Source organism: Hyperolius riggenbachi, chromosome 1, assembly GCF_040937935.1.
Source record: "Hyperolius riggenbachi isolate aHypRig1 chromosome 1, aHypRig1.pri, whole genome shotgun sequence".
In the NCBI taxonomy this organism is placed as follows: Eukaryota; Metazoa; Chordata; class Amphibia; order Anura; family Hyperoliidae; genus Hyperolius; species Hyperolius riggenbachi.
The window spans coordinates 463,111,119-463,125,634 of NC_090646.1; positions in this window are offsets into that span (position 1 = coordinate 463,111,119).

Below are 14,516 nucleotides of genomic sequence, written 5' to 3' on the forward strand. Positions count from 1 at the left end.
CAGTAAGATGTTCCATGCAAATTTAATGTAGATTGTATGCAGTTTGGAACTAATAGGGCGTGTGTACGTATCTTAAAGCAGGACAAAACACTGATTTTAAAATCATAAAATATCAATTCAACATTCATTAAAATGTATATAAATAATTTCCCCACCAATAGATAATAAATGCACATTCAGGAGTATGTACCTGTTTAAACCTGCCATTCCTGAATGACCTATGCTCACCTAGGATAAAAATATACACTGTATATAAAACAAAAAGTATTTACCATGGTGCCAGGCTTCAGACATAGGAAAAGGTGTACAGTATATTTATTGTGAGGGTGCCAAATAATTTTTTTGTTTTTTTTTAAATCATCATAAATAGGTTTTCATACCACTTTACACATACTTACAAAAGGAAAGGTAAGCCTCTGGATCCTAATTAGGTTCGGTTCACACTGTATTTTTAAGCCAAACGGATCCGATAAAGCGGATCCAGTTTCTGCTTCACCAGATCCGTATGGCTTGGTCCACACTGGCAAATGGATCAGTGAAAACGGATCTGATCACCGATCGATGGGATCCATTTTCACTCTGTTTGCCACTCCAGCAGGTGAGGGAGGGTGAAGCAGCCGGGCGGGTGAGGGAGGGTTAAAAACTTATCCAGTCGTCTTCTTCATTGCAGCCGGGCGGTAGAGAGGGTCTCTTCCAGGCTTCCGTCTTCTTCTGCATCATGTGACTACATGTAGTCACATGACACATGTAGTCACATGACTCAGAAGAAGACAGAAGCCGGGAAGAAACCCTCTCTACTGCCCAGCTGCAATGAAGAAGACGTCTGGGTAAGTTTTAACCCTCCCTAATCCACTCGCACAAACGCGGCACCTTCCCTCATCCACCTGCCCGCTCAGGTACAACCCAGTTTGTGTCCCCACATCCCCCCCGCCCCCCACCCCCAGTGGACTTTGCCCTCCGAACAGTCCGTTTCTTCACTAATGTGACAAAACATTCCATTCTCTCATTGCCCCCAATGCACGGCTTCATCTTCGGTTTGCTGTCCGCTGGGCTTAGCGGTCTGACAAATTGGTGCTGCAGCAAAAATGCCTTCCGTTCAGCGGAACGTACACAACGGATCCATACGAATGGATGCATGTGAATGGTTCCATAGCTTAACATTGGATCAATTCCGTTTGCACAGTATCTGTTCCGTTCCACTTACGGTCCACTTTTTAACGCTAATGTGAACCGGGCCTAAGGCAGACCCTTCATCGGGCAAGAACCTCTTCTGGCAATAGCATAGCAGTGCTGCAGCTGCACAAGCATAGCCACGCCTGCACAGTAGCATGGAGCTGCTCATGCACTAACAGCTCTCTTGCAGAGGAGTGCGTCCCTGATCAAATTACCAACAAGCCTTTGTCAATAATCAATAATCTCTGGAGAGTCTGCGAATAGCAATGGTGGACCGGAGGGCGCCATGGGAAGCCTCATTAAGATCCAGAGGCTTCCCTCTTCTTAATGTAATCCCGAGCTTAAGCTCGGGTTCAAAATAAGACATTACCCTGAAGAGAGGGAAGCCTCAGAATCCTATTGAGGCTTTCCCTCGGTGGTCCGAAGCCCCTCTCTACATCAGGGCTACGCAACTCTTCTCCCGGCCGCACAGTAGTCATGGAAGCCCATATGGGCATGCGCAGTAGCACGGCTTACTGTACATGCACGGGCAAGCTCACGTGGCCACCATGCAGGAAGAAGCGCTACGTGGCCCCGATATGATTAGCGACATTGCCAAAGGACATTAGAGCAGAGAGGGAAGTCTCAATAGGCTTCCCTCACTTTAGGTAAGTATTTCATTTATACCGGATCATGTGATTGTGTACCAGAGCTTTGGCTTACATAAATAACAACACACTAGTTGATGAGCAGCTTGATTCTGAGACACGTTTCATCCACAATGTGGATTATGCTCCAAACTGCTCTTCTGCAAGCTGTCAATACCATTGAATGGGAGTTCTTAGCTTACAGTTTGAAATATCCAGTCACTGCCCAGAAAAAATACTGCAGATAAGGCACCAAAACCACTCATTTAGCCCCTCTGTAAGCAGCTATTTTGAGTTTGTATTTTATTTTTCTGATCAGGGCCGGTTCTAGACTTTTTGCTGCCTGAAGCAAACTTGTGATGATGATTCCACTCCATGCCCCCCCCTCCCGCCCCAGACCAAATTGGAATGATCACACAGCACCCGAGAATTTGCAACACACGTTATAGCTGCAGTGAGCCCCCCAAAAAACACCCTCAGTATAGGTAGGTAGCCAGGTATAGGTGCCCACAGTATTGATAGCTAGGTACCGTAGCCCTCAGTATAGGATAGCCAGGTACAGTTGCCCCAGTATAGGTTGGTCAGGCACTCTCTTCACTTCCTGTTTCTGCCTGGTGCTTGCTCCAGACTTCTGCTGCCTGAGGAAGACGCCTCACTTGTCTCCAGGTGTGGACCGGGCCTGTTTCTGTTATAAAAAGAAGCTGAAAATCAACCGTAAAAACTTTTATTTCAAATTAAAAATGCTCTCTTATGTTTATGCCCCAAAACTTCCAAAGCATGTCTTGAGTTTCTCCAGCCTTCACCATGCACTTTTCAAGCTCAAATGCAAAAAAATGCCAGCCTGAAGCAAAGGAGGAAAATAACTTTTGGAATAATTGGCAGAAACTTCAGAATATGTGCCTGAAAAAAAGAGTCAAATGTGGGCAATTTACCCGGGACGTACTCAATGCATTGTCAGTTGAGCGGATAAGGATGATGACAAAATAGCCTCAATTCACTAAGATCATGCTGGAGATAATAAGGCAAGAGAAAACCTCCACTAGTAAGAGAGTTATCTTATCTCTTCATTCCTTACGTTACCTCTTCTGTAGTTAATTTACCTCCTCTGTAGTTAATTTACCTCCTCTGTAGTTAAGTTACCTCCTCTGTAGTTAAGTTACCTCCTCTGTAGTTATTTTCACATGCAGTTAATGAACGGCCTGTCTTTAACTCTGGAGTTATTTTAAGGATTAAAGAGTTAACTTAAAGACAGAAGAGTTAACTTTAGGTTTGCCTGAGGTAAAATGTTTCCTGAATACTACAGGCCTTATCACCATGGTAACAACTGCTTCTTTTTGTACAGCATCAATTTCAGCACAACATGCTGTGTTTAAATCAATGTGATTGGGCATGAAGTGACGCAGAAGCATAGGTGGAGACTGGCCTTTCATTGGACCGCTATTACAGTCCATTTGTGTGGGTTCACAAACACAAATTTGAACCAGGTCAAAACAGATCTCTGAATCTAGTGGGGAGTCCACTTTAAAGGACCACTATCTCGAAAATTGTAAAATTTAAAGAAGTATGTTTCTTCCAAAGTAAAATGAGCCATAGATTACCTTTCTCCTATGTTGCTGTCACTTATAGTAGGTAGTAGAAATCTGACAGAGCCAACAGGTTTTTTGACTAGCCCTTCTCCTCACGGGGGGTTCTCAGGGTTTTATTTTCAAAAGCACTTAGTGAATAGCAGTTGTTCCATCCAGCTGCCCAAAAAATTGTGCAGTGAGCAGGGAGGTTGGGCAGCATCTTTGTAGAAATCCTTTTCAGGGACTGTCTTTATAAAGAACAAAAGCCTTGCTGAGAATCCCCCATGAAGAGATGGACTAGTCCAAAACCTGTCGGTTCTGTCAGATTTCTACTACCTACTATAAGTGACAGCAACATAGGAGAAAAGTAATTTATGGCTCATTTTACTCTGAAAGAAAAATACTTCTTATTTGTATATGTTTACATGCATTTTAAATATTACCATTTTTCGCAATAGTGGTCCTTTAATGGGCATTACAGAGATGTATAACAAAAGTGGCAGGCTATGTATGATAAGACAGTCTACCTGACCCAACAAAAATGCATTCTCTCTCTGCTTCTCAAGCAATACATCTGGTAACATGGCAGAATCCTAAGGGTTCCCATACATTACTCCACTTAATGGCATGAATAGCCCACAGATCGAATCATAATCATCGAACCTGGCAAAGATCAGTGCCGCAGCGTGGCTGCTCAATTATTGTTTTGATAAATTGCCAGTGGAAATCGATCAAAACAAACAATCTAGCATGCTGGTAAGATCTCGCTCCAAAACGCTCAGTCGGGTATGTGGCAGTAGGGGTGTTCAATTTTCCAGATGACCGACAGACATCCATTCACTACCCCCCAGCTTCCCACCCACATGTAATGTGTACCCCTTCACCTGTCCCTACCCCCCGGGCTGTGCAGAGGGTTGCAGGCTCACCTGTCTGCTTCTCCTCACGCCACTGCGCACCTGCACCACGTGGCCTGTCACATGGTGCAGGCTACCTTGGGAGCAACGGAGGTAGACATTATGCTTGTCATTAATTAATGTAATGGCATTATGGTTAATTGTGGCATAATGGTGAAACGAAGGCAAACAGATATATATTGCAGTCAGATTGGAGGCATTATGAGGTGGAGGTGCGACAGAGGAGAGGTGAGCTTGAAACACTCTTCACAAAGGCAGTAGTATTGTAGATTTCATGCTGAAAACTATTGGAAATCTGTGTGCAGTGTGTGGGCACCTCATAGATTGCTCTCTCATCACACTTTCCATCAGAGAGGGATTTATCTGAAGGTTGACCTGGTGTCCATCAAGTAATCTATGGTCACTTTTAGTTAAAATGTTGTGGAGGCAAAATGTGATCAGCTAGATTTGAGGTACAATAGTTACAATTAGATTTTTCGGTTTGTTTGTATTCAGCCAAATCAGTATGCTTACACGACCATCCTACTTTGCTTCTTTCCCTCCCTCTAAAAAAGGTGACAATGACCTGGGAAGTACAGAACATACCCTTTTTAAGTTTCTACCTTACAGGTTGCGGCATGCGTTGTAATGTTTATGCCATCAATAGTGACTGCTCACTGACATCTGGTGGCCACTGCTAGCATAACATGACAATGAAAAATGCTTTGAGCTTTAGGAAGGCAAAATAGCATGCAGCATAGCTTTTGATAGCACAGGGGCTTTTTGGTTCCTCTTGCCACTCTAAAAATTGCTAGCAATTCTGATTTATTATTATTTAACCACTGAGTACTCTGTCCAATAACTGGAAGAACAGTAATACACTTTGCAGTCCGGAACACAGCAGCAGACCAATTTATCTTTACATCCATACAGATTACTCGTTACATGAGTTTACAGTTTTAACATGCACAACCACTAACATACTGCATTAGCTGATTTCTTCTTCTTTTAAAACTAATGCTTCTACATTACAAAACAATGTCATTGCAATTAGTTAATTTACTGCACACTTTGGAAAGAGGGACAAAACTGTTCAATAAAAGAGGACATCTGGGAAACTTGTGAAGAGAAAAAAGTTGTACTACTGTGCTTTCAATTCACTAAGGGCAGTTTGATAAAATAAATTAGGTCGGTAAAATACTGCATTTGGTATTTCAAACTTTTTTTTCCAAATTTACTAAGATTTCCTCACATGCAGTAATAGTTTTGTAATACAGCGAAAAATGTTGCTTCAGTTCACTAAGCCCTGCTCTGTAACGCGTCAACAGCTTTGGAGTAGGTGTGGCAGGAAGCTGTGAGTCTACAAGTGGCCGTTGTTTGTTCTGTCCTGTAGATCACCTGCATCCCTTTAGATGTGCATTCATGTCACTAGAGGGAGCTCGTCTTCTATTTCTAAAGGGATACAGAAAAGCCTTTTTAAATGTCGTCTTCTCCTGCTCTATTGCAAAGGGAGAAACAGAGGTGTGTGCATCTAACCAGTTTCACCTGACTTATATACTGGCTGCCTCAAGTCTATTGACTCATTCAAATTTGAAATTTAACTGACTTTCGTCTAATTAAAATGGCAGAGCGTTGCAAACTGCAATCGCCTACCAGTAGTGCAGGATCTAAGGCTAACTCCCTGACATACCTGCAGGAGTTGGCCCACGCAAATACTTGCATCTCAACAGGGGCGCCTCGTGTAGGCCTCCTTGTACCCCCAGGAAATGAAGGGCAGCGCAAACGCCCCCACAAAGCATCCACTGCCCGGGAGCGCCGCAACTGCCCCCCACGGGGGGGGGGGGGGGCGAGAACGCATGAACGGCATACTCCCCAGACGCGGCCTACGCCCGGAGAGAACCGTCCACGCTGCCCCCCAAAGGATAGATGCCCTAACCTTGCGAATATTGCTTACCTGTGGTGCATATGCGCATCCTGGGTGCAAACACACCAAAAAGGGGCGAGGGGGGGGGGACACAGACACCCCCCCGGTGCAACACTACTGCCGGGGGACCCATCCGCGCCCCCCCCCACACCAACACCCCCAAGAAAAAAGAACATACTGCATTGCAAAGGGAGAAACAGAGGTGTGTGCATCTAACCAGTTTCACCTGACTTATATACTGGCTGCCTCAAGTCTATTGACTCATTCAAATTTGAAATTTAACTGACTTTCGTCTAATTAAAATGGCAGAGCGTTGCAAACTGCAATCGCCTACCAGTAGTGCAGGATCTAAGGCTAACTCCCTGACATACCTGCAGGAGTTGGCCCACGCAAATACTTGCATCTCAACAGGGGCGCCTCGTGTAGGCCTCCTTGTACCCCCAGGAAATGAAGGGCAGTGCAAACGCCCCCACAAAGCATCCACTGCCCGGGAGCGCCGCAACTGCCCCCCACAGGGGGGGGGGGCGAGAACGCATGAACGGCATACTCCCCAGACGCGGCCTACGCCCGGAGAGAACCGTCCACGCTGCCCCCCAAAGGATAGATGCCCTAACCTTGCGAATATTGCTTACCTGTGGTGCATATGCGCATCCTGGGTGCAAACACACCAAAAAGGGGCGAGGGGGGGGGGGACACAGACACACCCCCGGTGCAACACTACTGCCGGGGGACCCATCCGCGCCCCCCCCCCCACACCAACACCCCCAAGAAAAAAGAACATACTGCATTGCAAAGGGAGAAACAGAGGTGTGTGCATCTAACCAGTTTCACCTGACTTATATACTGGCTGCCTCAAGTCTATTGACTCATTCAAATTTGAAATTTAACTGACTTTCGTCTAATTAAAATGGCAGAGCGTTGCAAACTGCAATCGCCTACCAGTAGTGCAGGATCTAAGGCTAACTCCCTGACATACCTGCAGGAGTTGGCCCACGCAAATACTTGCATCTCAACAGGGGTGCCTCGTGTAGGCCTCCTTGTACCCCCAGGAAATGAAGGGCAGCGCAAACGCCCCCACAAAGCATCCACTGCCCGGGAGCGCCGCAACTGCCCCCCACAGGGGGGCGAGAACGCATGAACGGCATACTCCCCAGACGCGGCCTACGCCCGGAGAGAACCGTCCACGCTGCCCCCCAAAGGATAGATGCCCTAACCTTGCGAATATTGCTTACCTGTGGTGCATATGCGCATCCTGGGTGCAAACACACCAAAAAGGGGCGAGGGGGGGGGGACACAGACACACCCCCGGTGCAACACTACTGCCGGGGGACCCATCCGCGCCCCCCCCCCCCCCACACACCAACACCCCCAAGAAAAAGAACATACTGCATTGCAAAGGGAGAAACAGAGGTGTGTGCATCTAACCAGTTTCACCTGACTTATATACTGGCTGCCTCAAGTCTATTGACTCATTCAAATTTGAAATTTAACTGACTTTCGTCTAATTAAAATGGCAGAGCGTTGCAAACTGCAATCGCCTACCAGTAGTGCAGGATCTAAGGCTAACTCCCTGACATACCTGCAGGAGTTGGCCCACGCAAATACTTGCATCTCAACAGGGGCGCCTCGTGTAGGCCTCCTTGTACCCCCAGGAAATGAAGGGCAGCGCAAAAACGCCCCCACAAAGCATCCACTGCCCGGGAGCGCCGCAACTGCCCCCCACAGGGGGGGGGGGGGGCGAGAACGCATGAACGGCATACTCCCCAGACGCGGCCTACGCCCGGAGAGAACCGTCCACGCTGCCCCCCAAAGGATAGATGCCCTAACCTTGCGAATATTGCTTACCTGTGGTGCATATGCGCATCCTGGGTGCAAACACACCAAAAAGGGGCGAGGGGGGGGGGGGGGGACACAGACACACCCCCGGTGCAACACTACTGCCGGGGGACCCATCCGCACCCCCCCCCCCCCCACACCAACACCCCCAAGAAAAAGAACATACTGCATTGCAAAGGGAGAAACAGAGGTGTGTGCATCTAACCAGTTTCACCTGACTTATATACTGGCTGCCTCAAGTCTATTGACTCATTCAAATTTGAAATTTAACTGACTTTCGTCTAATTAAAATGGCAGAGCAAATTTGAAATTTAACTGACTTTCGTCTAATTAAAATGGCAGAGCGTTGCAAACTGCAATCGCCTACCAGTAGTGCAGGATCTAAGGCTAACTCCCTGACATACCTGCAGGAGTTGGCCCACGCAAATACTTGCATCTCAACAGGGGCACCTCGTGTAGGCCTCCTTGTACCCCCAGGAAATGAAGGGCAGCGCAAACGCCCCCACAAAGCATCCACTGCCCGGGAGCGCCGCAACTGCCCCCCACAGGGGGGGGGGGGCGAGAACGCATGAACGGCATATTCCCCAGACGCGGCCTACGCCCGGAGAGAACCGTCCACGCTGCCCCCCAAAGGATAGATGCCCTAACCTTGCGAATATTGCTTACCTGTGGTGCATATGCGCATCCTGGGTGCAAACACACCAAAAAGGGGCGAGGGGGGGGGGACACAGACACACCCCCGGTGCAACACTACTGCCGGGGGACCCATCCGCGCCCCCCCCCCCCCCACACCAACACCCCCAAGAAAAAAGAACATACTGCATTGCAAAGGGAGAAACAGAGGTGTGTGCATCTAACCAGTTTCACCTGACTTATATACTGGCTGCCTCAAGTCTATTGACTCGTTCAAATTTGAAATTTAACTGACTTTCGTCTAATTAAAATGGCAGAGCGTTGCAAACTGCAATCGCCTACCAGTAGTGCAGGATCTAAGGCCAACTCCCTGACATTCCTGCAGGAGTTGGCCCACGCAAATACTTGCATCTCAACAGGGGCGCCTCGTGTAGGCCTCCTTGTACCCCCAGGAAATGAAGGGCAGCGCAAACGCCCCCACAAAGCATCCACTGCCCGGGAGCGCCGCAACTGCCCCCCACAGGGGGGGGGGGGGGCGAGAACGCATGAACGGCATACTCCCCAGACGCGGCCTACGCCCGGAGAGAACCGTCCACGCTGCCCCCCAAAGGATAGATGCCCTAACCTTGCGAATATTGCTTACCTGTAATGCATATGCGCATCCTGGGTGCAAACACACCAAAAAGGGGCGAGGGGGGGGGACACAGACACACCCCCGGTGCAACACTACTGCCGGGACACCCATCCGCGCCCCCCCCCCCCACACCAACACCCCCCTCTGTCATTCTCAAGTCCCACCTGTCATTGCATTGGATCAAATGGAGTGAGAAGCTGGACTGTGTGGCTCTCCCTATTGGCTTTCTGCTACATATGTCAACATTACTGTATGCTAATTGGTAGTTACCAACCGGTCAGAGCTGGAAAATACCAAACATTTCTTATTGATTTACCGAATGCTTTAATTTTTGTGAATTGCTATTTCTTCAAGGAATTACCAGACAAGTCGGTAATTTTCCTCACTAGTTGGTAATTTTACCTTTCAGTGTGGTAATAGGTTTAGTGAATTGGTATTTGGCAATGCAGTAATGTTTAGTGAATTGAGCCTTATATGTGTTGTTCACTGAAGTTCATTGGGGAGATCGGTTAGGGTTAGGCATCGGATAAAGTTAGGCATGGGGGGGGGGGCAGTTAGAGTTAGGCATTGGTAGAGGGAGGGCTTGTGTTAGAACAGAGTTAGGTTCAGAAATAGTAAAGTATCAGTAACATTTTCAAATATTTTACTAGTGGAATTACCACTGCCTAATAGTAAAATGTCAGTAAACATACCAAGATGCTACTAGCTGGTATCTCTGGTGGCCATTTTTCTGGGTGTGTTTTTTTCATGAACGCCTTAGCACCTTCCTCCTCCTACTCATATCACCATGCTCACGGCATACATCACCTGACCAATACATTCTACCTGAGAAACATCGGACCCAGTCCCAACTGCAAGGGCAGATCTCTTAATCCTAATATTATTCCTGTGCAGTTTCTGACACATAGGCCAACCTGCAAGGGCACTTAATATGATAAATTGCTTCTCTACTTTACAATTAAGGAGGTAAATCACAGTCTGTTACGATAAGCACTCGTGATGAAGATTCTAATTGGCTTGTCACCCAATTTGATACACATGCCATCATCGAAGGGCCTTTCATTATCCATCCTAGTTCTGGCGTCAAGACACCTATTGGGGCAGGAGCTATTTTAACTTTGAAAGTAGCAAAGTAAGTTAGCATTTATTATTTTAAATGCCCTTAAACATTAGCTTTTGTGTGAGTCAATATTACAACACACTATCAATAAAATAATAGAAGTGCCTTAACTTTACTTAATTATATATTGTGCATTTATTGTATATGTTACGGCCAGAACCCGAAGTTTGGCCACTTCTAGTTCTGGCCGGCCACTTCGGGTTCTGGCCGGCCAATGCGCGAAGTGGCCGCTGCGCTGCGGCCAATGTGAGGAATGGAATGAATCCTGTAACATTCATGTATCTTCTGACCGCAGCGCAGCGGCCAAACGTATCGCAACTTAGTTATTTTAATGAAATTAAGCCGGCGGCAATGAAACAGATGAAGCCGCCGGCTTTTTCTCTGCCTCTCTCTCCTTCCTCTCCCCGCCTCTCTCTCCTTCTCTTATTATGGGCAGCACTCGTGTCCCCCCTTCAGAGTCGTTCGTCGCGCCAGGGAGAGCAGAGCGGGGAGGCTGCAGACATCGCTTCTGCCAGCACCCCGCTCTGCAGGAACGGCAGGCTTCCCTGGTGCGACGAACGACTCTGGAGGGGGACACGTAGTGCTGCCAATAATAAGAGAAGGAGAGAGAGGCGGGGGGGAGGAGAGAGAAAGAGGCAGAGAAAAAGCCGCCGGCTTACTTTCATTAAAATAACTAAGTTGCGATAGGTTTGGCCGCTGCGCTGGGGCCAGAATATACATGAATGTTACAGGATTCATTCCATTCCTCACATTGGCCGCAGCGCAGCGGCCACTTCGCACATTGGCCGGCCAGAACCCGAAGTGGCCGGCCAGAACTAGAAGTGGCCAAACTTCGGGTTCTGGCCGTAACATATACATACAGTAGAAAACGCTGATATAGTAAACCTCTGGATATAGTATACTCAGTCCTCAGGTCTCAGCAAATGAGTCTGTATAAATGCGCAATGTATGGCCAATTCTGATATAGTAAACTTCTGATATAGTAACCTACTTTTCCTGGTCCCTTGGAGTTTACTATAAAGAGATTCTGCAGTAATTGCAAGTGTTGCATGTGCATGTGGATGTGTTCTCATGGACCACATTGCACTTGCATTATTTGCAGTGGATATGGTAATGCTATTGATAGTATCACTTATATAGTGTCTATTATAAATGATATGGAACACATCATGCATTGGCGTATTTATGATCATGTATGAATTATGTTTCACTGTCATATATGCTGAAGACAGATACATTATGTATACGGACAGGCTCTAATTTGTGAAAGTTACTGGTTATAGAGAGAGGACAGAAAAAGCAAAATTGATCTATCAATTTTTCATATGCTTGCATAATGAATCAGGGTCAGATGACATGAAAACAAAAGGTTAAGAGAGAAGGCAAGGGCAAGACAGTCATTAGCCTTTAAGATCTTTAATAAAGGATCTGCTGACCAAGCGAGCAGGACATTGTCATCATCAAGTACTGGAGTCATTATTTTATACTTACAAAGGCTCCTTATATAAACTGTTAGGAATGCATATTAAGAGCACACTGTATTCATTTGTTAAGATGGTAAAATCTTTATATATTTGTTTTTTATCTATATATTTTTAAAGACTTAAATAGTTAAAAGAAACTCAGGAAACATATGAAGAATACTTACCCAATGTATGCAGATTTTTGTTAGTAGAGTTAACACATCCACACAGAGGCGCTCGTCTTCTGAGATTTAACTTGTATATTTATTTGCTTGCTTGCTTATATGTATTGCTTTTGTTGTTCTCAACCCTTAGTACTACATAATGCTCTGTGCAGACCTCACTTCAGACGGCAATAGATTGCTAAGCAAAGGAGAAGGGTCATGTACAGAAAGGTCAGTTCAGCTTCTGTGTTTCCCAGGGCTCTCACGGAATTTCATTATTATTGAAGAAACGCTAGGCAAGGCCAACTGTATACTTTTGTCTAAAACTACTATATATACAGTGCGACATTTACAGTGGTGCGTTGTGTTGCAGCGATACGGCCACTTCGTAAGGCGGCTTTGCGAACTGCAATGCACTAGTGCAGTGGGTGTGATGATATAATGAATTAGTTGTGTTGCTCAGATAATTAATAAAGCATTAGTAGCAAAGAAAATAGTGTCATATTTTTATTTTCAGGTATATAACTTTTTTTAGAACGTTGCATCATTCTCTAATATTTGCAGTTTTCACAATACAATCAGCATTTGAAATGATTTCACGGAGCAGGCTACTGACCCTTTGAACTTTTCTCTGCAGAAAAGACAAAGCAAAGAAGAAACAATGAGAGACAGTTGAGATATGTGCTTCAAAAGACAGTGCTGTCCAGGACTTCATAAAGTTGCAGAGCTCACAGAAGCGCTTTTGCATAGATAACAACTGAAATTTCTTAAAGGACCACTGTCAAGAAAATCTTCAAATTTAAAATACATGTAAACACATACGAATAACAAGCATGTTTCTTCCAGAGTAAAATGAGCCATAAATTACTTTTCTCCCATGTTGCTGTCACTTGCAGTAGGTAGTAGAAATCTGACAGAACCAACTTTTGGGCTGGTCCATCTCTCCACATGGGATTCTCTGCATAGCCTTTATTCCTTATAAAGACACTCCTTGAAAAAGCTTTATACAGAGATGCTGGCCAACCTCCGTGCTCACCGTACACATTTTTGGCAGTTTTATGGAGCAACTGCCATTCGGTAAGTGCTTTTGAAAATAAAGAAAACCCTGAGAATCCCCCATGAGGAGATGGGCTAGTCCAAAGCCTGTCGGTTCTGTCAGATTTCTACTACTTACTGTAAGTGACAGCAACATAGGAGAAATGTAATTTATACCACATTTTACTCTGTGAAAAAATGTACTTCTTATCTTTATATGTTTACATATATTTAAAATTTTAAGATTTTAACTCTTCCTGTACTAAGAACAATATGAGACTCATTTATGTGGTAATAATGTTTTATCTCTTAGCAGTACTACACATAGGCCCGGTTCACATCTGCGTTTTACTCCGGAACGTATACTGTACAAACGGAATGGATGCGAATGGATCCAATGTTAACCTATGGATCCATTCACATGCATCTGCTGGTACGAATACGTTCCGGTCCCCGGATCTGAAAAATGCTGCAGTCCTAATTTTCCGGACCGTTCTGCCTAGCGGAATGGATCTGGACAAAAATACTGCAGCATTGGGGGCAATGGGAAACGGAACATTTTTTCACACTAGTGAAGAAACGGACTGTTCCACGGGCGATGGGGGCATGGGCTGACGCAAATCTAGCGATAGGAGGGTGAGGGGAGGGTGCAGCAGCCGGGCAGGTGCGCTAGGGAGGGTTTATACATACTTTATCTTCATAGGCAGCTGGTGGTAGAGGCTTCCGTCTTCTTCCGAGTCATGTGAATAGTCACATGACGCGCTGTGTAGTCATAGCGGAAGAAGAGGAAGCCTCTACCGCCGGCTGCCTATGAAGATAAGGTATGTATTTGCTGAGTGATCTAATCAATCATTGATCAGATCCGTTTTCACTATGTGAACGGGCCACGGACTAAGCCATCCAGATCCGGTGAAGCGGAGACCGGTTCCGCTCACCGGATGCTTTTTGGCAAAAACGCAGATGTGAACCGGGCCATACAAATCATTATATCATAACTTTATTTTCACTTCAGATTCCCTTTAACGGCATGCAGCATCGCAAGGAATTGCATGTTAGGGCCCATTTCCACTAGGAGCGTGCGATGCGGCTACATAACCGCATCGCACTGCGGGTGTCCTGAAACACATGCACGGCAATGGAACAGTTTCCACTGCGTGCATGTTGTGCGGAGTGGTGCGGAGCGATCCGAGGATCTGCAACATGCTGCAGATTCTCGCACGGCCGCATCCGCCCCACAGCCGCGTCCCATCTTTTCAATTCACTTCCGCATCGGGAGATGCGGAAGTGATGCGTCCTGCGGCGGAAGTGATGCGATGCGGCTAGGTAGCACACATTTAGTAGTGGAAACAGGCCCTAAGGCATTACCACAAAACTCATCAGTTAACAGTGACAGTAAAGCATACTTTTCATTGACTGTATGCTCCACTGTATGTGACGCAATGCACAGATA